Source organism: Vespula vulgaris, chromosome 3 (assembly GCF_905475345.1).
Source record: "Vespula vulgaris chromosome 3, iyVesVulg1.1, whole genome shotgun sequence".
NCBI classification, from domain to species: domain Eukaryota; kingdom Metazoa; phylum Arthropoda; class Insecta; order Hymenoptera; family Vespidae; genus Vespula; species Vespula vulgaris.
In genome coordinates, this window is record NC_066588.1 from 5,972,072 (window position 1) to 5,999,810 (window position 27,739).

The 27,739-nt window shown below is 37.8% G+C and overlaps 1 protein-coding gene across 5 annotated transcripts in view; it reads right to left on the reverse strand.

Moving 5' to 3' along the window:
- LOC127062823 (teneurin-a) overlaps window positions 1–27,739 on the reverse strand; it is a 473,231-nt gene that overhangs the window by 345,226 nt on the left and 100,266 nt on the right. For all 5 annotated transcript variants that reach the window (XM_050991642.1, XM_050991641.1, XM_050991640.1 and 2 more), the window contains exon 2: window positions 14,206–14,241. The gene's annotated coding sequence lies outside the window, so the exon portion shown is untranslated. The remainder of the gene's footprint in view (window positions 1–14,205; window positions 14,242–27,739) is intronic.

Consider the following 27,739-nt stretch of genomic DNA (forward strand, 5'->3'; position numbering starts at 1 on the left):
GAATCGAGAGAAACCGCTGAAAGTAATTCCCGACGAAGGAGAGAAGGACTCCCGCAAAATTTGAATTACCATCTCCACCCTTTCGTCCCATCTGCCTTACCGTTCTGGTCGTAGCTGCTTTTCCTGCATCGTCATATTCAAAAAGATCTAGTGCCACTTGAAATTTTCGTCGAGGTCGCACGCGTATATGGATGTAAAGACGATATTTCAAAGTGCTTTCAATTTCCGTCTATCGTAAGCACGACGCACGAGTCTGCTCCTCCCTCTCTTTTCCTTCGTACCTACCTCCCCCTCCCTTACCTCGCCAACTCAAACCCTCTCCTCCGCCTCTTTTTTTGTGAGATGAGAACTCGCGGATATGAATATTTCCTGTGGAAACAGTCTACCAACAATATGTAGATTCGTACATAGAACGTCTCACGAAACGAATAAAGCGTTATCTAGGAAATTTCATTAAAAGAAAAAACACAAGAAAATGTTATTTTTGATTGTTCAATCTTTCCGGTCAACTGAGCTGAGTCAGTCAGGGTCAAAGAAGAATCTTTCTTTTTTTCTTTTTCTTTTTCTTCTTCTTTTTCTCTCAAGACGAATATCTTTTCTCATGAACAAGATTCTGGCTACGTGCCAGCTCATTAGAAGCAACGTCCTTTTCCATCCTGAACCAACCGACTAACCAACTCCTACAATCTCTCTTTCTCTCTCTCTCTCTCTCTCTCTTCTCTTTCCAACGAGACGCGTCGCGAGAAGTGGCTATTTCGCTCGGTTGTCGGTGAGCAGTTACTAGCGCCGGTGAGCCGTAGGCTGCATAATCCTACCTACCGGCCATAATCGTCTCGATGGCCACCAACCGCTTTGAAACTAGACGGTGCGCTGCTGGCAAGTAGCGTCTAGCCAAGGGGCAGACTAGCCGAACTTTAATCTCAACTAGCAGCTCTATATACTCTCGCTACTAGTTTATCCGTACTTTTATGAAGGTGAGTGGAAATGAGAAAGAAAGAGAGAGAGAGAGAGAGAGAGAGAGAGAAGGGTAATATCGTAAACGGTAACTCTTGTTCGATTTTAGTTCATTCTTTTAACTACTACTCTCTTAACTACTACATTTTTGCTAACTTTCTTATCTTTCGTGATTGACGTCGAGTTTTACAAGAAATGAAATCAACTTATTGTTAATTGACATAGAACGAGTGATATAAAAATTTACGTTTGATTATTATACTTGATCAATTCATATCAAATAAAAATTTAATTTCTTCTTTAAATCTTAATGTCGATTTGACATTTGATAAAATTTGATTGATTCTTATTCATAAGATGTAAAAGAGATATCTTTTATTTATATCTAAGAAGGAATTAATCGAAGGATTTTCTCTCCTTGGAAAGATTCGAGAAGACTGAGACTAGTTAGACGACAACGCTGGCGATATTTTCGCGCTCTTTGTTTGCTACCGGTCGACGCTTGACCCGTCCTAGGGTCGACAGGAAGATACACCCGACGTACATCTGCCGGAGGCAACGCTTTTCTCTTTTATCTACGACGAAGAAAAAGAAAAAGATAGTAATATGAGTGATAGTATAGTAGTAGTAGTAGTAGTAACAGTAGTGGTAGTAATAGTAATAATAGTACATTAGTAATAGTACAGTAATATTTTGTAGTAATATAGTATAGTATAAGTAGTGATAATAATAGCAATAATAACAAAAACAGTAATAATAGTAACGATATGAACAATAATAATAATAATAATAATAGTAACAGTAATAATAATAATAGTATAGTAGTAGTAGTAGTAGTACTAGTCATGATGTAGCGATAGTACAGTAGTATACTAGTAATAGTACATTAGTAGTAATAATACATAAACAATAAATGTAGTAGTAATATAATAGTGGTAGTGTTATAGTAGTATAATAGTAATAATATACTAGTAGAAGCAATAGTAGTAGTACAATAGCAGTAGTAACGAGTAAAACCAGAATTGGACTAGAAGAGAGATAGAAGAGAATTTTCATGAGCCTTAAATGATATACGCGATCAATTGCTGTCAAGTATTATCATGGATGAGCAAACTCATCTACTTGATGTGTCTTAAGATAGAGAAGCACCACTTCTATTTATGTTACGAATATTATTTTTAACGGGAAAATATAATTAAGATTGGAAAACAAAAAATGGAACAAACTGAGTGAATGATAAATATTTAAAGAATAGATTGCTTTCTATCTCTGGATGTTTTGAAAAGAGACATACAATATGATAGAAGATATTTATTTGAAAATGAGCGGTGAACGAGTGCGGCTAACCGAAAGAGCAGCTGCGTTCGAACGATGCAAGGATCGTCAAAAATTCAAGCAACCCATGACTCGAATAGGTCGAACGTTAATATCACGATATCTAATGGAAATTCATTAATTTCTTGTATGTCCGAGTGTTATCTCTCTCTCTCTCTCTCTCTCTCTCTATATATATATATATATATATATATATATATATATATATATATATACATGGGTATTAATTATATGTTTGTGAAAAGAGAGAGAGAGAGAGAGAGAGAGAGAGAGAGAGAGAGAGAGAGAGAGAAACTACACAGGCAGATCGTTTTGTTAAAAAAGAAAGAAAAAAAGTAAATTACACGTAAAAAGGTACTCAACATAACTTGCAAATTATATGGGAACATAAATCGAACGATTAACAATGTCTACAGTCGAGTTAAATGTTCAGGGTCACGATACGACGAGGAAAACAAACACGTGTTTTCGTCAAGTAAATCTCCAAGCAGAATCGAGCGGATTCCAAACGTAGATAACGTCTGGCTGACAAGTGTCGTGCAATTCGTTCGAGCATGATCCGTAATTGGAAAGTCTCGCATAATTATTCGAGCTTGGGCTCCTTGTCCAAAGCTCTCTCTCTCTCTCTCTCTCTCTCTCTCTTACGAGAACGCAGAACAGTCATTAAATCGCACCTTCCAAGCCTCAACTCATTCGAGCTTCTCTTTAGTCGTGATGTAATCGTTCTCAACGAATCCGATTGCGGCCACTTTGTGGAAATAAAGTGAGAACTTGATTTATCGTAGTAAAAAGGTTTGCCTGTATATACTTGTAAAAGGATAGTTTGCACGCGAAATCAATAAGGTATTATATACTCGTTAACAAAAGTCCAATAGATTCTTTAACGTATTGACAATTTTAAAAACAACATCCATTCATAAGTGTCCTTTAAAAAAGAAAAATATATAATATCTCTATAAATACTTGTTATACTCTTTTACTAGTCGATCGAGATTGATCGAAACGATACTCTACCCTCTACGCGTATAACACGAAGAAAATAAAAGTAATCCGAATAAAAATATTTGTCGTATTCTTAAGGTCCTCCAACCACTCTTACAAGATAAACGCTCACGACCCGATGATTTTTCGCGCATTATCGTACAAAGTTTGAGACTATATCGTGCGGTTACGTATGTTACTTTCCATACGGTGTCCATAAAGAAGAAAGAAACAAGAGGGGAACAAGGACTAGGAGAGGACGTAAAAGGGAGGAAAACGGCCGATCGGGATAAGTAGATCGAAAAGTTTCGTCAATAAATCATAGGTAATGCTCACGATACGTTACGTCGACGGCATTCATACGCCAGCATTATCGTCCATCTTTGCCTTAACGATATCTCGTTGGCAGTCTCAGCGCGTAAGCGATACCTCTACCTCTCTCTCTCTCTCTCTCTCTCTCTCTCTCTCTCTCTCTTTCTCTCTCTCCTTCTCTCTCTTTTTACCCTTGCTTTCTCTCTAACTCCAAACGAACGTCCATTTCTACGATCGAACCAGCCCGATCTGTTTCAGATAACAACGACAGAAACGACGTCCCCGTCTCTTTTTCTTTCTCATTTCGACTCAGCACGATCCACTTTCTTCGAAGGGACAATGAAAGTGACTCATTGTTGAACGAAGAGGACAAGTCAGATATTACGTACTACGTACAACGAACAAAAGGAAAACCAGGACACTTAGACCATATTTTTTTTCCTTTTTCTCTTTCTTTTTTCTTTTTTCTTTTTTTATATATATATATAACACTCACATATTTTCTATATTAAGTGAACCAAGAGAAAAAGCTCGTTTTCAATTATTTTCGGTCTGTCCTAGAAATTTATCGACTATCTCGATAAACTTTTCGAAACATTCGACGTTCTCAAGGCAGTTTGCTCTCGAATGGTCTGCCGACGTTCTCTTATCATCGAATTTTCGGTCAACCGTCGTTAAATCGTTCGACGTTTTGTACCGATTCTGTGTTCTCTGATTAAAAGGAAATAAAATTTTAACGAAGGTATTCGTCAAACCTCGATCGAAACCTCGATATTTTTAATCCATCCTGATAGATCCTTTAGGACACTCATCGAATAAAAATACAGAAAATGCTTTGATACAGTAAATGATAACGTCATTAAATGTACGATATTAAAACTTTGAAAAATGATTTTCTCTCTCTCTCTCTCTCTTTCTCGTGGAAAAACGTGAACCACAAGTAAAGTCAACTTCTAGTAACGCACACATAACTCCATTTTCCTTTTCTCGATCATGGATTCGGCAGTAGAAAGCTTTGTCCTCGAAGAGGACTTTGCGAAAAACTTGCGAGAGAGCGAACGAACGATTCGTTCTATGCTCGACGGATTTACCACGAGATAATAAATTGTACCCTCGCACCGTTTGCCTCTATTGCTTTTACTGGAGCTAGGGTGAGTGAGAAAGAGCGAACAAGAAAAAGAAAGAGAGAGAGAGAAGGAGAAAGAAAGAAAGAAAGAGAGAAAAAGAAAAGGAGAAAAGACGAAGAAAAGCTGCATGGCTTTCTACGAATGTATCTATCGCTATCCGAAAGTCTTAGGAGCTCGAAGCGAAAGAATGGGTTCGGGACTAGTCGAAAAAGCGCGTCTTTTTAAAATATATGATTGGTCGTCGACTATGCGAACGAACCGAAGTAAAAGTATTTTCGCGAAAATTCAAATTCATTTTTAGAAATTGTCGCATCCGAAGACTCGCTCGCTCCTTCGCTCGCTCGCTTAAAACGGTTCATTTGACTCTATTACCATCAGAGATTTCGTTCGAAATAGAAAAGAATAATAAAAAGGGAACCAACGGAATAAACTAATAAAAAGGAAAGACGAAAATTTGATTATAACTATGGAAGAAAAACTGAACAATTTTTCTCGAAGTTGATCGTTAATTCTAAAACTTAATCTGCTTCTCCTGCTCCTCATTCCCCTTTTGCTGGCGAACTTGGTCAGTCGTAAAAAAAGAGCATTGCAACAAAAAACAGACTGACATTTTTATATATTCGTATTTTCAAGAAGTTTCGGAGAACCGGAATTGTGCAGTTTCTATCTTCCTCTTTCTCTCTCTCTCTCTCTCTCTTTCTTTTTCTCTCTGAGAAATCGTGGAAGAAGCGTCGCGTCGTATGTCACGAAGGGATGGCCAAAGCTTACTGAGAGAAGAATGGAATGAGAGAATGAGAAAGAGAGAGAGAGAGAGAGAGAGAGAGAGAAAGAGGGATCTATACGCAAAAGCTGTGAGTTGGCGTTGAGCTTACGCTGTGGAAGCCTCTGAAACGGCTCTGTTGTTGCCATTGGTGGTTTCTATAGATCGTCGGAAGAGCTCGTAGTAGTGAAAACTTTTTCCCACCCTTTACACTCTCATCTATTTTTGTTTTTCGTTCTTTATTCTACCGGCTAGTTTTCGTATATATTACGACGCCCGGCGGAACTAATGCTTCATAACTGAACATATGTACATACTCATGACAACATATTAACGAATAGAACGTATGTTACGGGTGTCCCATAAAAATGTACCATGCTATTGAATATAAATATTTACTTATTTAAAAAAGAAATAAACGAAGTTTCCATACGCTTCATCCCTCTTTTTTTCTTTGTTTTCTTTTTGTTTTTTTTTTGTTTTGATTTAATTTGTTTTTCTTTTCTTTTTATATATACATGAGTTACGAGATTTCAGTTATGATCGTTCGATATTTTCTTTCCAAGTAATTAAAAGACTCTCGGTACCGTGAAAGACCATGGAAACGAGTCGATCGACTCGAAGGTAATAGCGCGGTATACCCGAAGTTCCTTAAACGAATTGCCGTCTCCTTAAATATTGACATTGTCCTTGGATGGCGGAGGCCCGACGATGGAACCGTCGACGAGAAGAGTGGTCGTTGCCGTCGCCACCGCCGTCGCATCGTCCTCTTCGTTTTTTCCTCGTCCTTCGACCCTTTCCTTTTCATTTTTTTTCTTTCTTTCTCTTGTCTCACTTTTCTCTCCTTTTTTACGCTCTTTTTATCGACTAGACTCGAAAGAAGAGAAGAAACGGTAACCGTTTCCTACTTCCATCCCCCACAAACGTTACCTTTAATTCGACTTAATTCTGATTAATTACTTTTTAATTAATACAAACGCAAAAGTCGAGTCGATCGTGAGTTGGTTAAACGGTAAGTTGAAACGTCGATAAAGCGATTACTAACGCTTACGAATACAACATCGCACGTTTTATTATAATCTCTTCCTCACTCTCTCTCTCTCTCTCTCTTTTTCTTTTTCACTCCAACGTTTTCTCTTCGCTATTTCAAAAGAGACTCTTCAGTTGCCTCGGATATTCGCGTAACAGAGAGACGATTGACTCTCGATGTTGGATCGGTCTCTTTTTTCTCATGCTCGCCAATTAATGCGAGATGTCGAAGGGTCGATCGAGAAAGCTCGTCGAATTTATGCACCGAGACACGTTCTTTATTTGCCCTTCTACACGACGAACGAACGATCCGAGCACTTCTTATTTCTTTACTTTTCCTTTCTCTCTCTCTTTCTCTCTCTCATTCATTCATTCCCTCTTTCTCTCTCTCTCTCTCTCTCTCTCTTTCCTTCGTTACCTCTTCGATTCGGGAAAAAATTTATTCGTTCGCACTGCGAAAAGCTCGATGAGGAGAAAAACACTCGTCGTCGATCTTGTCGTTTAAGTGCTCGGGGGACTTGCTTGCGGCCTTTTTCAAATATTAGAATATCTCGAAAATACGTGTACGTCAGAGTGTACTTTGACTACGGATATTATTATTAATGCGTGTTGTGATATAAATGATCCTTCGTTATCTTTTCATCCTCCTTTTCCTCTTCTTTTTTCGATCACATTGAATATAAAAGAAATAAATCGGCATCTGCTTATTCGCATTTCAATAAACTCTCATCGTTCGAGAGAGAGAGAGAGAGAGAGAGAGAGAGAGAGAGAGAGAGAGAGAGAGAGAGAGAGAGAGAGAAAATACTCGAATATTTATCGTGGCTACATCGAGGGACGTTTAATTAATACGTTACGATTTAATCTCGGCTCTCCTTCTTCTTTTTCCCTTGGGAAAACGAGTGGATATGAGGAGCTCGAGGAAAACGATGAGACTGAAGAGAAATACAGCGAGGGAAAACGAAGATACGTTCTAGTTAATGAGCGGACTGAGGGTCAAGGATACTCACTCACGATCGCGAAATCCAAATTGAATCTTCCTTCTCTCTCTTTCTTTTCTTTCCTTTGGATTATTAATCTTGTCCTTATTGAGTTCGAAAAAAATAATCGTTCTTGGATATAAACCACGTGATCCATATTTAATAATAATTGATTGCGATTATTATTTATACTTGTCAATAGATTCAATATTCTCGTTCAACATTTTGATCGGTCGAACTAGCAAAAAGCTCTCTCATCCTATTCCATCACGTTGTACGATTTAGGAAATAAGAAAAAAGAAAAAAAGAATTAAACGGGTAAGCTTATCGAACGATGGACAGAAAAAGTTTCAGTTTCGGCTTACAGCTTGCGAGCTTACCAGGTGGGTACTCTCGTGCGACCACTCAACAGCCGTTTTTAAGCTCTCGCGCTTCGCTACGATTCAAAGAGAAAAGAGATTCGAAAGTTGAAACGATAATTGCTCGAAAGCGAGTTCGTCGAGCTCTCTCCTCTTCACTTTTATCTTTAGATGGCCATGCGAAGGCTGCACGCTTATCGTTCGAAGGACTTTGCCATTTCTTCGAACTCTTTATATCCTTATCTTTATCTTTATCTTTCTTATTTCAAAAGTAAAATAGATGAACACACACAACATTTGCAGAAAGGCAAATCATACGAGTTTTTCTTCGAACGTTCTACCGTATCACGTACCACGTATCCAAAGATAATGTTAATATTCGCCTCGGTTTTGTAATTGCCAATTATTTCAGCTTATTCCAGTCTTTGTTCTCCGACGTTATCCAAGGGAACGACGCTCTCATGGATTTTCAGAGAAGAATCCTCTTGAGTGTCCTCACAGCTGCGTCCTTTATGCAATCGCCACGGTCTAACTTCTTTCTCTCTCACTCTAATCCCAACTATCGTCGTCTTATTCGCATTTCCTGGCCAAGTTCTCTTAACGAAGAACACCACGGACTTTCTTCTGTCCCTTCTCCAAAAATTTCTGCTACTTTCATTGTCGGCCGAGAATTCAGGAGAGCGCATCCTCATTCGATGACTTTCCCAGAGGCAATATGCCATGGCTTTATTCTTAAAGCGGATTCGTTTATTCGCTCGCTGCTTGATTACTATCCCGTTAAGGTACTTGTCTTTGAAGCAAAATTAATTGGGGTATCATTAAATATACATTCTTAGAAATAATATATATTTTTATAAAAAAGAAATATATATATTAATATATTACTTCTTACTTAAGATTTTATTTCTCACGATAGAAAAAAAGAAAGAAATAATCTCGTGAATTTTAGTTAGAAAATTAAGATTCTTCGTTCCGCCTCATAACGGTTAGGAAAATTTGTCTCCCCTTTTTAACCGGGAAATGAATACGTAATCGTAATCCATCGGAGCGGACTAGCCTTAAACTCCAACATTATTTTAAAAATATGCATAATCCGCTACAATATGCATAGCCCCGTTACAAGCCGTAATATAATACGAGAGAGGTCGCGAGCGCACGCGCGTAACCTGCCTGCCAGATAGACAGAAAGAGATAGAGAGATAGATAGATAGATAGAAAGAGAAAGAGCGAGAGCGAGAGAGAGAGAGAGAGAGAGAGAGAGAGAGAGAGCATACAGGAGAGATACGCGACGTTCACGGTGAATTTTAATTCCGAGCGCGTAATGCAAACATTTCGACGGGAGTCCGGGAATGATCGATTACCAATAGCAAAGAGGTATCGTACTAACGTGTGTCTATAAAATCTAACAGATAATAATACTACGAATAATATGACGAATAATAAAAGACTATGGATTCTGAATCTCTCAAAGTATCTAGAACTAGATCCTTTTACTGGAAATTGCACAGGGTCTTAAAATAATATGAAACGAAAGAAGAAAGCGCGACTCTTATCTTCAAAGCCGAACCAAAATGCCGGCCAACTGTGCAAATGTTATCGCACAAAGCCTATTCGACGTGATTCCACAATGGCTCTTCCCTTCTCTCTCTCTCTCTCTCTCTCTCTCTCTCGCTCTTTACGATCGATGATGAGAATATTCGAGCCGTGAATCTCTCTCGGTCCTGCCTCTCAATGGATTCACGGAGCAGAGCCAATTCTGATTCTCTCTATCTCTCTCTATCTTTCGTAAGAACCTAATCACACAATCGAAGAATCCGGATTATTAATGATAACGATAACTGTGCCGATAGTAAAGCACGTAATAATTAAGAGCTGGATAGATTAGATGAAACCATAAGGAAAGAAAAGAGAAATACAAAGATAAACGCATAATTAAAAAGTACGTGGGCATACATAAATTTAACTGGGATGATAAAAATAGCTTAAGTACATAACAAAAGCAAACTTTTCCCAGTATAAAAACTCATCGGTTAATTTCTCAAAAGAACTTCATCACGCTAAATGACAATCTGCCGACAAAAGAAGAAGATAAATTCGTAGGAGAGCCAGAAGGTACAATAGTAACGAGAACTCGAGTTTCGTTGGGTAACCAGTCGAAAGGTCATTAACGTTGACTATCGGATTAAAGCTGATAACACGCGAAACGAGAATGTGATATCTTTTTGGCTCTAGGCGGAAACTGGAAACATACGGAAGACCCTTTTTCGTAGGGTCTCGTTCCCTTTCAGGCTAAACTTCGTAACGTACCCACGTAACGTTACAAAACGCAACGAACCGACTCTGCCGAAAACATACAACAACACACGAGCCACCACCACAAATTTTACAATACACCGATATAAATCGTTTGATAACGCGTCTGTTGGCCCTAGGCGTCGATGTATAGCGTTACCATAAACGTATATAGAGAAAGGTACGATGAAGAGAGAAAGAGAAAGAGAGAGAGAGAGGGGTGGTGATGAGGAGGTTGCTCGTAGGAGGGTAGAACGGACGGTGAAAATTTGGCGAAACGCCAAAGCACACCCTGTGTCCTCTGGAAGGTGCGCACAGACGCACACATTGACTAAAGCTAGCCGGCATGTCGTTCGTTCGGCAAGCTAGGGGTGACATAGCCGATATCGCTAATTGCAAAAACCACCCTCGCGAACATCGCCCGTGGCAACGACACCGGACTTTTTAACGCGCGTTTCCACGGATATCGGATGCTGCTCGATAATCTGCTTTCTCGTTCTTTTTCTCTTTCTATTTCTTTGTGCTGTTTTGTGGCAGATCGACACAAAATACAAACCGATAAAGATCTTTGCTTTTTCGCGACGAAATTCTTTATGTATGTCGATCTATTTTCTACGTGTATACACGTAAATACGATACATTTTCCATCGAGGTCAACGTTTCGTGCCTCTCCATTTTATCCGACTTTATCTTTTTTCCGAAACGTTTCTCGCGTACGTACCATCACGTTTTAATATGTGTGTGTATACGCGTATATACATATATATATATATATATATATATATATATATATATATATATATATACGAGCGACGTTCATTCGGCCTAATAAATAAATGCAATAGCAATTTACACGTTTTGTTGCACGCCGAACGTTTTATCGCTCGTATCGATATAAATCCGTCCGAATAAACGCGAGCGGCGCGTAACACACGGGAAAAAAGCGAGAACGAATTCGAGTTTATTTATTTTCCTTTGCAATTTTTCTTTCCTCTTTTTTAGTTCTTTTTCCTTTTTTTTTTTTTTTGCATTTCGGAAGAGGAAATCTTGCTCGCGCATTAATTCGCTGTATTTTTCATACGGTCGATTAAGCAGTACCGTCGATATTCTCGCAATAAAAATCGTTCGTTCGTTTACACTCGTAGCAGACGAATCGAAAGGATTTTAATATCATCCTTCCTATATCACACATATATATATATATAAAGAGGAAAATAAATAATCGTTAGTTTCAAAGTCGATATTCTCAGTTCCTCTTTTACTTTTTGTTTTTTTCTTTTTTTAATATACATACACCTAAAGAGATCAACGTAAAGTCGACTAAACACGTGTGTTAGAGGAAGCTTTCAATACATTCAAACGCAACAAGTTAGAAACGAAACATACATACGTATGAATAGGCGGTATCAAAAGTGACATGCAGATGTTACTTTATACCGATTAATTAAGAAACGAACAGATATTAATTATCAATGAACGATCTGATATACACACATACAAACAGTCGTATATAGAACATAAATCGATCTACTCGTAAGCATACTAATCGAAACTAATTAAAATATTCTTAATGAAAATGAAAAGGTTTTGTTTTTCTTGGACGTTCCATGGACCTTCTCCTTTTCGTTCAGTTACATAGTATCGTAGTCGAAGTGAACGTAACGAAACGAGACAAACGCGTTACGTTAACAAAGTTTTTGCAGAAACACGTGCTAATGTCAGGAAATACGGAATAGCCGAGTCGGTAGAGACACACTGCGAGTGTCGCACCATGTCCTCCGGCTAAACACATCGGGACTTTCAAAGTATCTCAAGCGAAACGACTCGAGCTTCTCCAACTAAAGGTAGCTTGGTAGGAAGGTAGATGGTACGTATTTCAACGAGATACTCTCTCTCCGAGTTCGCTTTAAACCGGGTCAGTATTCAAAATTCCAAACTTTGTTGTTCTACCGATGCACTTATACTGGGTGAGACACTTAAAACAGACCACCTGAATAACTCCATCGTTTTCGATTTTATAAAGAAATGCTCAGAACAAAGTTATGCTACTTCAAGGGATATATCTGAAAGAATTGTTTCTCAAAATCATTTTTTTTACGAGATTTCAAGGTCCCTGATATATTTCTATTCGAAATGGTAGAAGGGACAAATCGACTCGTGCAAAAAGAAAAAATTCGACCATCTCGAAATCTCGTGAAACAATTTATGAGTGAACAATTTTTTATGTGAAAAAAATTTTTTTTTATTATCGAATGTGCTCCTTAAAACAGCGTAGCTTTTTATGAACATTTTTTTCTATAAAATCAAATATGACGAAATTATTCAGATAACTAGTTTTGAGTACTTCACTCGGTATGGATAAATATATATATATATATATATATATATATATATATATATATATATATACATACGCATACACATAAATACGTATAGATAGATATATCCACACAGTTCCCTCATCGTCAGTTTCCATCGACATAATCGTTGCTCGCTATATCGATAAATGTTCGATCACGTTCGAAACTAATTGGGAGACACGACATCCGACTAATCAATTTTTCTGAACGCTCGAACGACTCCGACACGAATAAAAGTCGTTTATTATAGGACACGCCGTTAATTAAGCAAGGGTACTTCGATGGAAAACAAAAAAAAAAAAGAGAGAAAAAGACAGAAATTTTTTTTGACCATCATTTCATCCTCTCGTATAATTTACACGCATCGATCGATAAACGTAAAGTACATACCTAAATTTAATTTGACATGTATGTACATACAACTACTCGAACGAAAATTATGAAGAGATCCAAAAATTCCAATTAAATTAAACGTGTAAATATTTTCCTGGTTTACAACGAAATAAATCCATCGAATAAAATTCTATACGACATTGCACGTGTATTTCGTTTCATAAAAGGATTTAGTGAATGTCTAATCTCACTTTTTTTTCTCCTTTCTTTTTTCCTTTTGAGTCATTAGGACTCATCGGACGGCTTCTTAGTGTAACATTTATAAAGGTCAGTAAACAAAGGCCGACTCTTACGGTAATTAAGCATTTCGCCCGTACAGACTCCACAAACTGCAAGTAAAAACTAAATAAATAAAGGTCTTCCTGTCTTTTCTCTCTCTCTCTCTCTCTCTCTCCCTCTTTTTCTTTCTCTTTCTTCCTCTTTTTTCTCTCTCTCTCTCTCTCTCTCTCCCTCTTTCTCTCTCTCTCTCTCGTTGGATCCGAAGCACGAACGTGGAGATGTGGGTACGCGGCGACGTTGGATCCAAGCATGGGAGAGCTTGCGCAAACACAAAAGCTCACGGCTGAAGATAAACAGAAAGAGACTGTAAGCTGCAACGTAGCTTCCGGCAGGGTGACTCGGATCGTGGAAGGAGAGAGACACGGCGTCGAAGCGAAGAATGTTAGAAAGTAAGTGGGGGGTAAGAGATAGGGGGATGGCGATCTTTCGAGGACGGATAAAGAGAGGAGGTAGAAGGAAAGCAAGACGAACGACAAAGCTCCAGCAAAAAAAGGCGCCTATAAAGCTCTGACACCTATAGGTATATATAACAGCCAAAGGCTCTTGCCACTTTCGAAGAGGTTCTCCGTGAATCTACGGCCCTGAGCTCTTGCCCTATACTACTACCGAATAAACTTTCGTTCCGAGACTAAAGAAACAAAAAAAAAAAGAAAAAGAAAGAGAGAGAAAAAGAGAGAAACAGAAAAAAGAAGATGGAATAAGAGAAAGAAAAAGAAGAAAATAAAAACGAAATCTTCCCATTATTTCCAAAGAATTACGAAGAGCTTTCGAATCGTTTTGAATTGAAAAGGAATTGAAAGTGGAAAGTCGAAAGAAGGGAAATGAAGAGGAAGTTTCTGCAAAGTTTACAGCAATTTTTCTGTTGGCTCGTAAACTTTTCTGTTAATGAATAAGAATTTTTCTTTCTAGCAGGGATGATTCGATAAAAGAAAACATAATGATTAGCTATCAAGGAAATGATTGATTTCTCTAAAAATGTATGAGATAGGTGTAATGAAATTATAAAAAATAGATTTATCCTGTTATTAAAATTCTTTTTTTACTTACCTATTGTGACTGACACCAGAGACGTCGGCAATCGTTCTGTAACAAAAATATATTTTGTAACGAACGAAAGGCAAAATATTATACAAGATGAAAATAAAAAAAAGGTCTAAGCGATGGGGATCGTTTTTCTATAAGCTTCATTTTATATTTCTCTCACGTAGTTGTTCAAGTTTCATGACGTTAGTAAAGCTTCATAAACGTCGATAAGAAAGGATTAGAATGGTTTAAGAGGTGACCAAGGATAATTTACGGCACCCAATCTAACTCACTTAACTTGTAACGAGGTTAGTGGACTTTAGTTCATCAGCCATGACAGAGATTCTACTTCAAAACTACGTGACATAACTTACACGCTAGCGATAGTATTTCTTCGTCCAGAAGTATCATTGAGATAATTACTATTCCCAATTTTCTTTTTTTTATCGTATTTTCTTCATCAAATTTTCGTAACGAAATCGATAAAAAAGAAATCTGTTTAAAGGATTTCTAGAACAGGAGAACATTATATAGTAGAGATCGAAGATCAAACGATAAAAGAGAAAAAGGAAATTATCGAGAAAAAATAAAAGTGAAATAAAGTAGTAAGGCATACACGAGCATCGATTAGCGTTCTATTATTTTACTATGGAGTAAGGTATACATATATATATACACCTGTGTGTGTGTGTGTGTGTATGGTATATTGTCGTCGCTCCTTCGTACTATTCCGCACATTGTCGGAAGATAGGATCGATCGAAAAACGCATATTTATTCCTGCGGGCTACATTCGATATGCCGTACACCGATTATCCGTCGAATTTATCGCGAGGAATGTCTTATCCATGCTTACATCTACGTGTATTCGTAAAACATTATTTATTGTCAGATCGCACTGCTAAAATGTCTTACAGATTTTTATGTTCCTTTTCTCGGAGAAGATAAATTATAAGATTGCATAATACGCGTTGCTCTCTTTCGAATCTACGTAGTAAAAAAAAAAAAAAGAAAAGAAAAGAAAAGAAGAGAAGAGAAAAGAAAAAAAGGAAAAGAAAATACGAGAATCCTACGATAATAGTAATAACATAAGAATATACGAGTACTATATTATTAGAGAATTTAATGAGATATTCAAGTTAAGTAATCCGATAATCCATGGCAACGTTTTAATTGCCATCTAGAAAAAGTTCATTAGGTAAATTTGAATGACGTACGTATATACGTCGATAACATAATACTAGTTCGTACGATCGATATGATCTATCTGACAGCATCTTGATAGCTTCATGCAATTCTCTCCTACATCTTTTTCAGCTAACGTAGCACGTGCGATAAATCAGACACTTCCGTTACCGAATTGGGTCAAAATCATTACGCGTCGCTTCTCTATACGGTAGAGGCTTAGAGATCTCGGGGTTGGTCGTTCAACTCGAATTACTAGGAGTAAATTGTTATCGTTGCTAGCAACATCTATCGATATTACACTGCAATGTACACTGATGATAATACGTAACGCATCGATTCGTCCTGTATACGAGATGCGATTTAAAGACGCATAAACTAACGAATTCCGATGGACCGATCTAATCCTTCGTAGTCCAATCAAGTTTACTTCTAATCAATATCAATCTGTGTTCCGGAATGTTAATTTAAACGACGGAAGAGAGAATGATATAAAGTATAAAATTTCACTGAAAATATCAATGAAATATTTTTTACCTCTTTTATCTTTTTACAAACAGCGCACTCGCTTTCGCGTAAAGCGTATTTTCGATATGATTGTCTACAAACGAAATCCGAACACGATAATAATCGTTCGATCATCAACAAAAGCTAACCTATATTATACAAACGATATCCATTTTCGTGCATACTATCGAATATCGTAGAGTAAAACACATCTACGATATGGAATCTGCAAACTGGTAAATTTAATCAGTGAAATTAGAGACTACGAAATAAAAAAATTAATACAATTAAAACGAAAACATCGTATACGTACTTATACCATATATTTTCATGTTACATTACGATACTTTTGAAAATATCTACGTGTCATGTAGAACGTGTTAATCGATACTAATTAATAAATTTAATTAGATCGAAGTGCGGAATATAAGATGATCGTTTCCCACGAAATACTCGTCGATGATCTATAATATCAATTATACAAATTAAATGGACTAATTCTAACATCGAACATGCAGGAGGTAATGATTATTTAGTAATACAAGTACATTACCAACGAATATAATAAATTTTCATTTAACGATTTACTGAAAATACTCCAATTTATTTCTATTTACAAAAACGAGAAAAGACAATAATGTCCGGCTTAACGAGAATATTAAAAATTGTTGCTAAAGTGAATTCAATGAGTTATGTAAAAGCAGCTTTGTTCGGTATGAGAGAAAAGTTCTTTATAAAGACGAAGAAAAAGAGAAAAAAAAAGAGAAAGAGAAGAGAGAGAATACAGATTGAGCGGAACGTAACGTGTTAAGCGTAACAACAGTATGTGCCTCCTTGACTGAAGTTAGAGAGAGAGAGAGAGAGAGAGAGAGAGAGAGCATGTGAGGGTTTCGTTCATCCTAGAGGAAGAAGGAAGGAAGGAAGAGATGAGGTGGGGAAAAGGGTCGACTAGGTCTCGACAACTCCTACAACTTCACAATAGCTTCGTCCTATACGCCACAAGAGCGGAATAAACTTTCCTCGTGTAACTTTAAAATTGATGATCGCGCTGGTATAACGTAAGTATATCCGTAGTAACGTAATAAAGCACGTCACTGCCGAGGTTTATCGAAGCGAGAGCGTACCTACGTGCTACAAGAAAAGGGAAGAATACTATAAAGGGAAGGAAGAAGAAGAAGAAGAAGAATCACGATCTCGAAAACCAAATTTTTATGACACGTATTTTCTTTGGAAAAGAACGAATAAGTACGTGTGACTGTGTATGAATGTTGTGTATGTGTGTGTCAGTGAAATCGAATGTATGAATCATTCGTGAATAATATTAATTAAAGATAGATATAAGTAGACATAAATTCAAATTTTATATATATATATATATATATATATATATATATATATATAAGAACAAATAAATGAAATAAAATTTTAAAGATTTATGGAAATAATATTACGTAAATAAAATTATCAGATTAAAATTGATTAAGAATTTGCGTAGCGGAAATAAACAGAATAAAAAAAGGGGAATAATAAAAAAAAAAACGAGGGAGAAAAGAAGAGAAAGAGAGAGAAAATGGTCCATCGAAAAATCTGAAGGCGTGAACCAACGGTGATCCTATGAAAATCTCCTTGAACCTAATAGAAGATTCGATGTAAAATCCTCGTGAAGCTAGGCGTTCGAGAACTAAGCCGATTCGAAACAGCTGCGTTGCTCGTAAAATGGGGATGCTGCGTGCGGAATCGCTGACACCTACCTATGTGGAAAAACCTCTTGTGGTTTTCCCTTTTATTTCATACAGGATTCGAACGTTATTTTGTAGTCTTTACGATAACACCACGTGCTGCATCTAATTCTGAATATCGTCTAGATATTATGAGTTCGAACTAATCGAAAAAAATTATTTTACGAATAAATATTTTGGACGATGCATTTGCGTATAATCATTATAAAACTGCGATGAAAAATGGTATCTCTGTATGTTAAAATAAACGTTAATCTAATTCCATAAATCCACGAAATAAACGTATCTTTAAATGTAATCATTTTTATTTTTACAAAGGCAACGAATATATAAATTTGTTACATGCACATAGAAACGCATACACATATTTAGAGAATGTCGAGATACGTTTAAAACTTCGAACGAAATAGAAAAATTTCATTTTCATCAAAAGTTACAGGGAGTAAACGTTTTACGCGCTAGTGATTGCACAAGCGTGGTTCAGCAGCACGGTCTATGCTTGAAAACTATAGGAGAGTACGAAAAATTCAGGTCGAAGTCGAAAATTACCGTTGACGTGTATCTACGCTCGGGATCGATATTTGCCAACTATCGAAGGAAACTTTCGAAATCCTTTGAAAGGCCATTGGAAGTGGCTCACGGCTGTAAAGCGACAGTAGTATGTCGATATATCTCGTTCGAGACTGCTTTAACGGCACGTCGATTGTCGGGGGAAATTCAATACGAATTTCAAACCTAACTCGCACATACCTTACTTAATGACAAAGTAATGTCGATTCGCAATAATACTAATCACGATTTTTAAAGAAAATAATCGGAATTTTAAAGAAAAATAATCATAAGATTTAATTATAAATTTAATCGAACTTTACAAAATAAAAGATCTTCAAATCGTTATGAATAATAATTTTCTACGAACGAATAGAGACGAAGACTCAATAAAATTTAACTACAATTTACGTCGATTTTCAGTATATTATTTTTGAAGATAAGATGCACTCAGTTTCTCGATCCCAGTCGAGCTTGCCCCACGTGTCTAGTTAGGGTGACGGCGGAGTTAATTGTCAGTGAGTAACGCCTGGAACGCCTAAGTAAGATTTAACTTGCTTCCAACGCAACGTGATTCGGTTATAACTCGATATTAACTGTAACGAAGCACGTCTTGCCTACTCCGTTGAGCTCCGAGTACCATCGGGTTAGCCAAGGACCTTACGTTGCAGAGCAGTGCTCTAGCAAGCATGTACAGGCTCGATGAACGGACAGGAAGGAGACATGGTAGAGAAGCAGGAGAAGGAGAAGGAGGAGAAGGAGGAGGAAGAGGAGGAGGAAGAGGAGGAGGAAGAGGAGGAGGAGGAGGAGGAGGAGGAGGAGATTGCTATAGTCGAACCTAAGGCATAGAGTCGAGTAACCGTTACAGCATATACTAACGTGTCAGTATTGACAAACATCTTCATTAGCTGGCACCGCTACTCCTGTTACTGCTACTACTACTACAACTACTAGGCAGCCATTGCTGCAGTTGCTACTGCCACTTGTGTACCGTTTACCTATACGCATTGTACAACCTGTCCCTGTTTCTCTCTCTCTCTCTCTCTCTAGCTAGCGATCTCCACACGACCACCACACATGCTTTCGCCATTGTGGACACAGACAGTGATTTCATCCGGATTGCCACTCGACGCGAGTTAAGCCGACACGTTTGCCGCGACGCGTTAACTCTTATGAGACGATTAGCCCAACTAGCTAATCGAGGATCATTTGATGTGACTGTTGTCCACTCTCACGTTAATTCAACTCTCCCCCTCTCTCTCTCTCTCTCTCTCTCTCTCTCTCTCTCTCTGTCTCTGTCTTTCTCTTTAAGAATAAAATCGATTAATGCGAAATCTCAATTATAGTAGGTTATTAATTTAATCCCAAGAATATTCCGTAATATTCTCGGAAAAGGTGAAAGATAGAAAAAGTTCAAGCTGAGTACATATATCGTGCTGTTTGACGAGCTCTTAGTTAAGAAACTTCGCAACTTCAATTACCCGATCTTCTTCTTCATCGCGAAAGAAACAAGAAGAGAGAAAGAGAGATAGAAAGCGACCAAGTCAAGCAAGTCAATATCCTCGGACAAAGGAAAGTTGCAGTATTGCAAGGCTCTTGAAAATGGAACGCACATCGACTAGATAGTAGTAGTAGTAAAGATAGTAACTGGTGCGGTTTGATTTTGATCCTAATTCATCTACACGAGCATCGTATTCGAGTGAGTTTTCAAAAGAGTATAAAGTTCTTACGGAAGGTTAATTGGTGCTTTGTGTAAAATACATCTTCTAGCTCGTTCTGTTATCTACTTGTCGTAGTTACCTTCTGTATCCGTAACGTAGAAGTTGGAGGAGAGAAAAACAAGGAATCTGCAAGTAAGGGAATATACGCAATATACAAGAAAACTACTCCTGCCTCTTTTTTTCTCCTTTCCGCGAGCGTATAATTTTCTTTCACTACCACCATCACCTCTTTATCTTTTTTCCTCTTACCAACGAATCTACGCTTAATTAACGAAAAGAATCTGCTTTTGACGTCTGTCCGTCGGAAAGCGAGACTGTCCGGGAGCGTTTTATCAGTGTAAAACCTTGTACCGTTGTAATATCCGTTTCTCGCGCTAGCAATTGTGAATAAAAAGTTTCCTCTTTTCTTCTTTAAAAAAAGAAAAAAGAAAGGGAAAAAGAAAAGAAGGGGGAAGAAAGAGAGAAAGGGAGAAAGGGAGAGAGAGAGAGAGAGAGAGAGAGAGAGGAAGAGAGAAAAAGAAAAAAAGCTGAAAGAGGAAATCCGATCAGCTAGCGACGTAGGGTAATAAATTCTGATTCATCGGCATTTATGAATTTATTACTTCGAGAAAGAATGAGAAAGGGAGAGAGAGAGAGAGAGTGAGAGTGAGAGGGTGTATATGTGTGTGTGAGAGAGAGAGAGAGAGAGAGAGAGAGAGAGAGATTACGAGTCTGCACATCTCACGCGCTTCGTAAATTTCGTATCTTGGAAGAAATGCATCTCCGTTACTCTCGGCTTATCGGACCTCTCCAAGCTTCTTCTATTTTTCTCTTCGACAGAAGAAAAAGCTTTAAGAAGATATACCTTCTCTCTCTCTCTCGTTGATTTCACCTTCTTCTCGTCGGAAACGATAAACTAATTCGTCGAAACTACCTGCTTTTCTCCGACGGAATCGGTAAGTAGATTCGGGAAATTCGAGAATTGCACTTTGCAGTGAAATAGAAGGAGGAGATTCGAGGAATGAAAAAAATATGTTCGACAGCTAAATGCCTTGTTCTCTTTGGCACGAAAAATTCGATACTGTTTTCTAGAAAGATACTAATACCTTCGATAAATGTTTCTTGCGTTTATTAAATCCTTTTGAATAATTTCGAATGATCTCAAAAATGTAACTAACATCGATAAAAGATACGCGAAATGTATTTACACGGCACGAAAAGAGAATTCTAATCTTTCAGCGTCTAAAGTTACTCCTGTTGTATTATGAACGGAAAGCTCATAGATGCCGAAAAAAGTGGTGCATTTCAACAACGCGCTAATTTTAGACTCTCCGCGTTAATCCTCTGCAGCAGCAGCAGCAGTAGCACCAGCAGCATCACTAGCAGCAGCAGCAGCAGTAGCAGTAGCAGCAGAAGGAGCAGCAGCAAAAGTAGTAGTAGTATTATAGCAGCAGTAGTAGTAGTAGTAGTAGTAGTAGTAGTAGTAGTAGTAGTAGAGTAGTAGTAGTAGCGTAACGTTTCCGCAGTTTCTAAACGCCATTAACGTTAGCTTGCACCAACGAAATTCCTTTTTAGCTCATCCAAAGAGAATTTACCATATCAAATTTTGTTTCGCTTGAATAACAAATAAATTATTATAGTGAATAATATTCCTTTGTAATAAACCTTAACAGAAAAACAAATAAAACTTAAGAAATAACGAAGAAATTAAAACAAAAAAAATATATAATAGAAAAAGAGAGAGAGAGAGAAGGAGAGTGATACTAATTGCTTATTCGTTGAGTAAGTGAAACAATAAATTAATGACACCGACAACCCAACACATCGAGACTAACGATCGGCAGTTTTATTAGTGTTGCGTGATAGTGGTTGTAAGAGAAAGAGGGGATGGAAGCGTTAGAGGGGGGATGGACGTCGCAAACCGTATATACACCGCGGCGGCTTTAACTCGCGACAATTTAACGGGGATTAATTATCGCACGTGCACCTGCACGTTTCCCTACTCTCTCTCTCTCCCTCTCTCTCTCTCTTTCTTTCTCTTTCTCTTTCCCACTTTCTCTCTCTCTCTCTCTCTCCCTACCTCTTTCTCTTTCTCTCTCACTCTTATACTCTGCGTCCACCAGGCTGCTCGTGTACAATACCACGCTCGAAAGTGGGTCGATGGACGGAGCTTTTATTTTTTCTCTCTCTCTCTCTCTCTCGTTTTCTCCTTCCACAACGCACACTTCGCGTAATTGGAACCTTTATTTCGCAAAATTGTTTCGTTGCAGGAATGAAAGAAAAGAAGAAATAAAAGAAGAATGCGGAGGGTTGCAATACGCGTACGAGACACAAAAAACAAAGAGGGAGGGGAGAAAGAGAAGAAGAGAAAGAAGAAAGTTGAAATCACAGAATTTCGGACTTATCACGGTCGTTTGCCGTATTCCTGTGGCGTAATATGGTGTAGGTTGGGGTTAGGTAATGCAGCAAGAGGGTGGTAGGCGAGTTCGATGCCATTACCACGAACCTGACGAGTGGCCGATGCTACTAGAAAGCCGTCGCTGGCTCTCTGCTAGTTGCGATGCAAGGAAGTAATGGTCATAATCCTGTTACCAATTCCATTTGTCGAAACAAACGAATTCCTGCCGGTACGTGCCGCCGTTACGCGTATCCACTCCATTGTCACTAATACAGTTTCTCCAGCTCCTCTCTGCCTCTGTCTCTGTCTCTGTCTCTCTCTCTCTCTCTCTCTCTCTCTCTCTCTCTCTCTCTCTCTCTTCGTTTTCCCTCACCTATACTCTTCTGTATATACATATATATATATATATACATATACATATATATCTCTTTCTCTTGTTCATTGCCACCTTCACATCGTTTCTCTCTGTCTTGCAATAAGCATCGACCGCTCGGTTTTCAAACTGTAAATGCGTCGCACGAGTATTCCTATCAGATTTTCTCTATATCTCTCTCACCGATCTTATTCGATCTTTCGTATTGAATACCGTACATCGTACAAAATAATCATGAAGAACGTAGTACGTTCCTATTTGAAGAGATAAATTTCGATTTCAAGTATACAACAGTGGAACGTCCTTGTGAATTTGTATTTCACATCTCATTAAAACTCATGTAAACATTGATGATATTGATAACAATAATAGTACGTACGAACAAGAAAAGTTTCTAAATAAACATTGCTATGATAAACATTACTACGAAATAATTCTAAACTCCAAATAGTTAACTCTAACGTTAACTTTTCCTTTAATATAAACGCACAACGTATTCTTTAGGAATAAAATTATTTCTTTGCGAATGCTCTTACTTATCGTATATAAGTAAGTTCATATAGGAAAAAAATATAAGGAGAGAAGCATATTCGTCGAGGCGAGTATATCTCGCATTATATGCGTAAATGGATGCGCGAGTTCGTGCCATTATTTCCGAGAATAGAATCATTTTCAATGCTATTATCCTGAGTATACCCGCAGTGCAGTCCAACGGATAGACACAATGGCGATGTTTGCACCATCGAAGCTCAGGTCCCGCACCTATCCAATCTCTCTCTCTCTCTCTCTCTCTCTCTCTCTCTCTCTCTCTCTCTCTCTCTCTCTCTCTCACACACACACACACACTACATACATATATAGACGGCTGAGTAGATTAGTCTGATAGCTGGTGGGGTGCTAGTACTGTTAGTAGTGGTACAGGGTAGGGCTGCCGAGACACGATATGCTCACCAGATTGATAATACCGGTTACATCGGGTTCGAACGGCCAGCAGATAAGTAGAACCGGCTGCAGATGACGCTCCGCTCGAGCATGTACGCCACTGTGCTTAATTGCTTGTAACTGACGGATCACGATGTCGAGTCGAAAGGTCAAGTGACTCCTCTCTCCCCACTACCTAACGACGACTGCCGCGAGGGATGTAACGCGTTCTACATACGCGTATCTTCCTCCCCTCTCTTTGTGTATATCTCTCTCTCCCTTACTCTTACTCTAACACTGTGTTTAGCGTAGACCTTACGGTTCACCTACCCCCACTCCCACTCCCACTTCGATCGGTCGTCGTATCTAATCCACCTACCGATCCCCCATTTATCCAGCTCTCAAATACACGATCGACCGTGGGGATTGTCCTGGTATTTCCCTCTCCTTCTAGTTCTCTCTTCCTCCCCCTTTCTCTCTCACTCTTACTCTTTCGTTCTCACTCTCTCTGTATTTCTCTATCTTTCTCTCTCTCTCTCTTTCTCTCTGTCGTTCTCACGTTTTCTCTCTCTCTCTTTCTCTCTTTCTCCCCCCCCCCCTCTCTCTCTCTCTCTTTCTCTTTCTAGTCCTATCTTGGCGTCGTCGCGTTTCGGATTTTAATGTAGGTCAGTGGACCCAGATCGATCGAAAGTCAGCGCCTTACACAAGTTAGAGAAATCGTAGGAAAGCTTCGTGATGATAGAGTTAAAAGGAAGAAGAAGAAGAGGAATAAAAGTGATGGAAGAAGAATTTTTGTTCGCTTCTTTCATTTCAAACTACTTTGTTATAAACGATGAAATCTCATCGAAGTTTAGAAAAATCCTTTTTTCTTCTGCTTTTCGTCGAGAAGAGCTAATATCTCGCTTTTGACGATTTTTCTCGTTTTGATGGCTGGAAACAATGAGGGTAGAGAAGGAAAGCGAGAGAGAGAGAGAGAAAAAGAGAGAAAGAGAGACAGACAGAGTAAGAGAAATAAAGAAAGAAAATTGAGGATCAGCGTTAAAAATTATCGTATAAAGCACTGAATATAGAAAAAAGACTGAACACCACGGTGTTGGTAGTAACTCGAGAGAGAAAAGAGAATGGAAGCCTGAAAGCACGAATGCGAAATGCCAAGAAAAAGTTTCGAGTCGAGGCCGCGTTTTAAATGTTTTCCTTCGTTACGTCGAAATCAGTAAAATGGAGGCGAGAGTGGCCTCACTCTCTTTTTCTCTTTCACGAATAAAGGAAATCACGAGGCAACAAAATTGAGTATAATTAAAAAAATTGAGAAGGGAAACCGAGAATTTCTTTTTCTTCTTCTTTCTCGCACGTACAATTTTTGGCTCCCATTCTTTCTTTCTTCTTTCTTTCCTTCCTTCCTTCTTTCTTTCTTTCTTTCTTTCTTTCTTTCTTTCTTTCTTTCTTTCTTTCTCTCTCCATTAGGAAACCCAATGGCCGTAAACGAAAACTTTCCATCAATACACTACTCTCCGCTTACCGCCCTTCACCTTTATCGAAATTAATTTACTCGAAGCGAATTCGCAAAAAGTCGTAAATTGCGGCAACGTAGACGACGACCAACAGCGACGATACATCTTCCTTGACGGGAATTCAAAGTTTTATGGTTTAGGAGTGCAGAGGAATGCACTTGGCGAGTAGCATGAACGCGAGAGAGGACCACGGAAATATCGAGTACGCATTTTGAGGGCGCTTGACCGTGGATGACGCGATAAACTTTACGAGCCTGAGAGCTACCGGCTCGTAATGGATTTGCAATATGTTTCGAACGTAACACACACTACTGTATGTGCATGTATATCGAACGAAACGACCAAGCTAGCGACTCTAAAAAAGAAGCAGCCGGTTTTCTCGTCCTTTGAAAGATTAACGACGTTGGAAAATCTTGCGTGAGCTTCGTGCACCTGACGCACTTCTGTAAAAAATTCATCTGCATTTTTCTTTAAATAGAATCATGTGCCATAAGCAAGGTGTTCGTATAAAAAAAAAAAATACTAAAGTATAAAAGGATAAGAAAAAATAAAAAAAAATGTATACACGTTGTTAAGAAGATATACCTGCGATCGATCTGTAAATGAAAAGAAAGAAAAACAATCGCAATACTTTATAACGTTTATTTTTTGATCATTCCGATAAATATTTTTTAATCCATTTCCTTATAGAAATATTTAAATGAAAAGGATAATAACACGTTAACTTGTATAAATTAGTAAAAATAATAGTGAACTACATCGGCGAGACATTTGCTAAAAAATCTTGTTTCCATACATCCTCGTATTTGACCTACATTTTTCCTGAAAATACGCTAGTATAGTGACCTATATAAATATATACATATATACATATATATATATATATATATATATATATATATATATATGAGAAAAAAATTATGTGACGTCAAGACAAGTGACAAGAATCTTGTTCGTATACATACTTCTAACTGATGTGCATTCATTCTCTGGAAATAGGTTGGCATATCAACCTATATAATTTCCTAGAAAACCTATCTCCTTCATAGTATAAATATTATAATAATATAGTATATATTCGAAAAAATTGAATAACTGTCTACGATGAATATCTTTCGAATACAAAATGATAGAAAAATAAAAAAGCGAGCATATCAAAGGATAAAATGCAAATGCAATATATATGATAATATTTATTTTATATACGATACCATTAGAAATCAAACGAATTAATTCGACTTTAGTAACTAAGTATACGAAAGCATAGGATTAATGATCGAACTTTTAGAAAGTTTATAAAGTTTTATCACTCAGTTTATTTTTACTATTTCGAGTGAAGAAGAATCTCTCATTAATCGATCTTAGATGGAAATAATTTAAAGAAAATTTTTAATTGGATCGAACATCAGGAAGTATCTTAAAAATGTCGACGCACATGATCGAAAACATATTCCAGTTTAATAATACATTTGATTTTCTTTTCCATGGGTCTTATATTGTTCGTCATAAATCGAGAAAGCTCCTTATAATCGATGACCCCTTTCGACGAAGTCTTATAGATATCTCGTTCGACAGATTATTATGATATCGAAGACGAGAAGGATTCTTTATTATCAATGTAGAAGGAAAAGCGGTGTTTTCTTTTCGAGACTTCACTGATGACGATCGACGTGGATTGATCGATCGAAAGATTATAAATAAGCCTTATATGTCCGTTAAGATTCCAAGGACCGGCTATACCTTTATCGTGAATCGAATCCATCTATCAAGCGCAGCCGTCATGATTGGTGCTTAGGGATGGTTTGTAGCTAGCCTTGGAACAAGATATCTTGATTGAATAGCAGTTGATATACGAGTATCGATAACGAAAAAAGCTCGTACGCGAACATCTTGTTTCTCTCTCTCTCTCTGTCTACCTTTCTCCCACCCTTTCTCTTTTTTTGCATGGAAAAACGTTCGGAGATAAATAAGCCTTAACGAATGTCGCGATATAGAGAAAAAGAAGAAGGGATAAGTAGCACGAGGTAAAAAGAGAGCACCGGAAGAGCAGATACATTCGAAAAATAAGTTCGTTTTCCTCTTTAATTTTTCTTTTTAAACGTGCTGTTGCTCGACGACAACAACAACGAGGACGACGACGACGACAACGACGACGACCCAGCGTTAGGTAGTAGTTCATATAAAAAAGAAAAAGTGAAGAAGAAGAAAAAGGAAAAAAAGGAAACGTCCTTTATGCAAGAGATCGTTACGTATACTTCGCGAATGAAAAATGAAAAGAAAAGAAACATTTTTTTCCTTTCTTCCTTTTCCTTCTTTTCTTTTCTTTTTTTTTACATAGTTTGTTTGGAAAAGCGTTAAGAACGCAAATTGAATTTTCTTATTCACAAATTAGACGTCGCATCTGGCGAGGAACGTTTCATTTGAAATTCAAGCGACGAACGATCTAGACGCGCAACTGTTACATTATCGACGCATCCGATCATGATTAAATTCGGTTACGTAATACCTGTCTACTTCGATGAATAATTAAATGAAACGAAAGGAACGGGAAAAGAAAACAAGTAGAATCTTCCGTTTCTCTTTTACTCTTAATAACTATCGTTTACTTTTACGTCTACATTAGAAACTACGATAACGACGACGACGAGACGACTAAAACGACGACGTTATTACGATA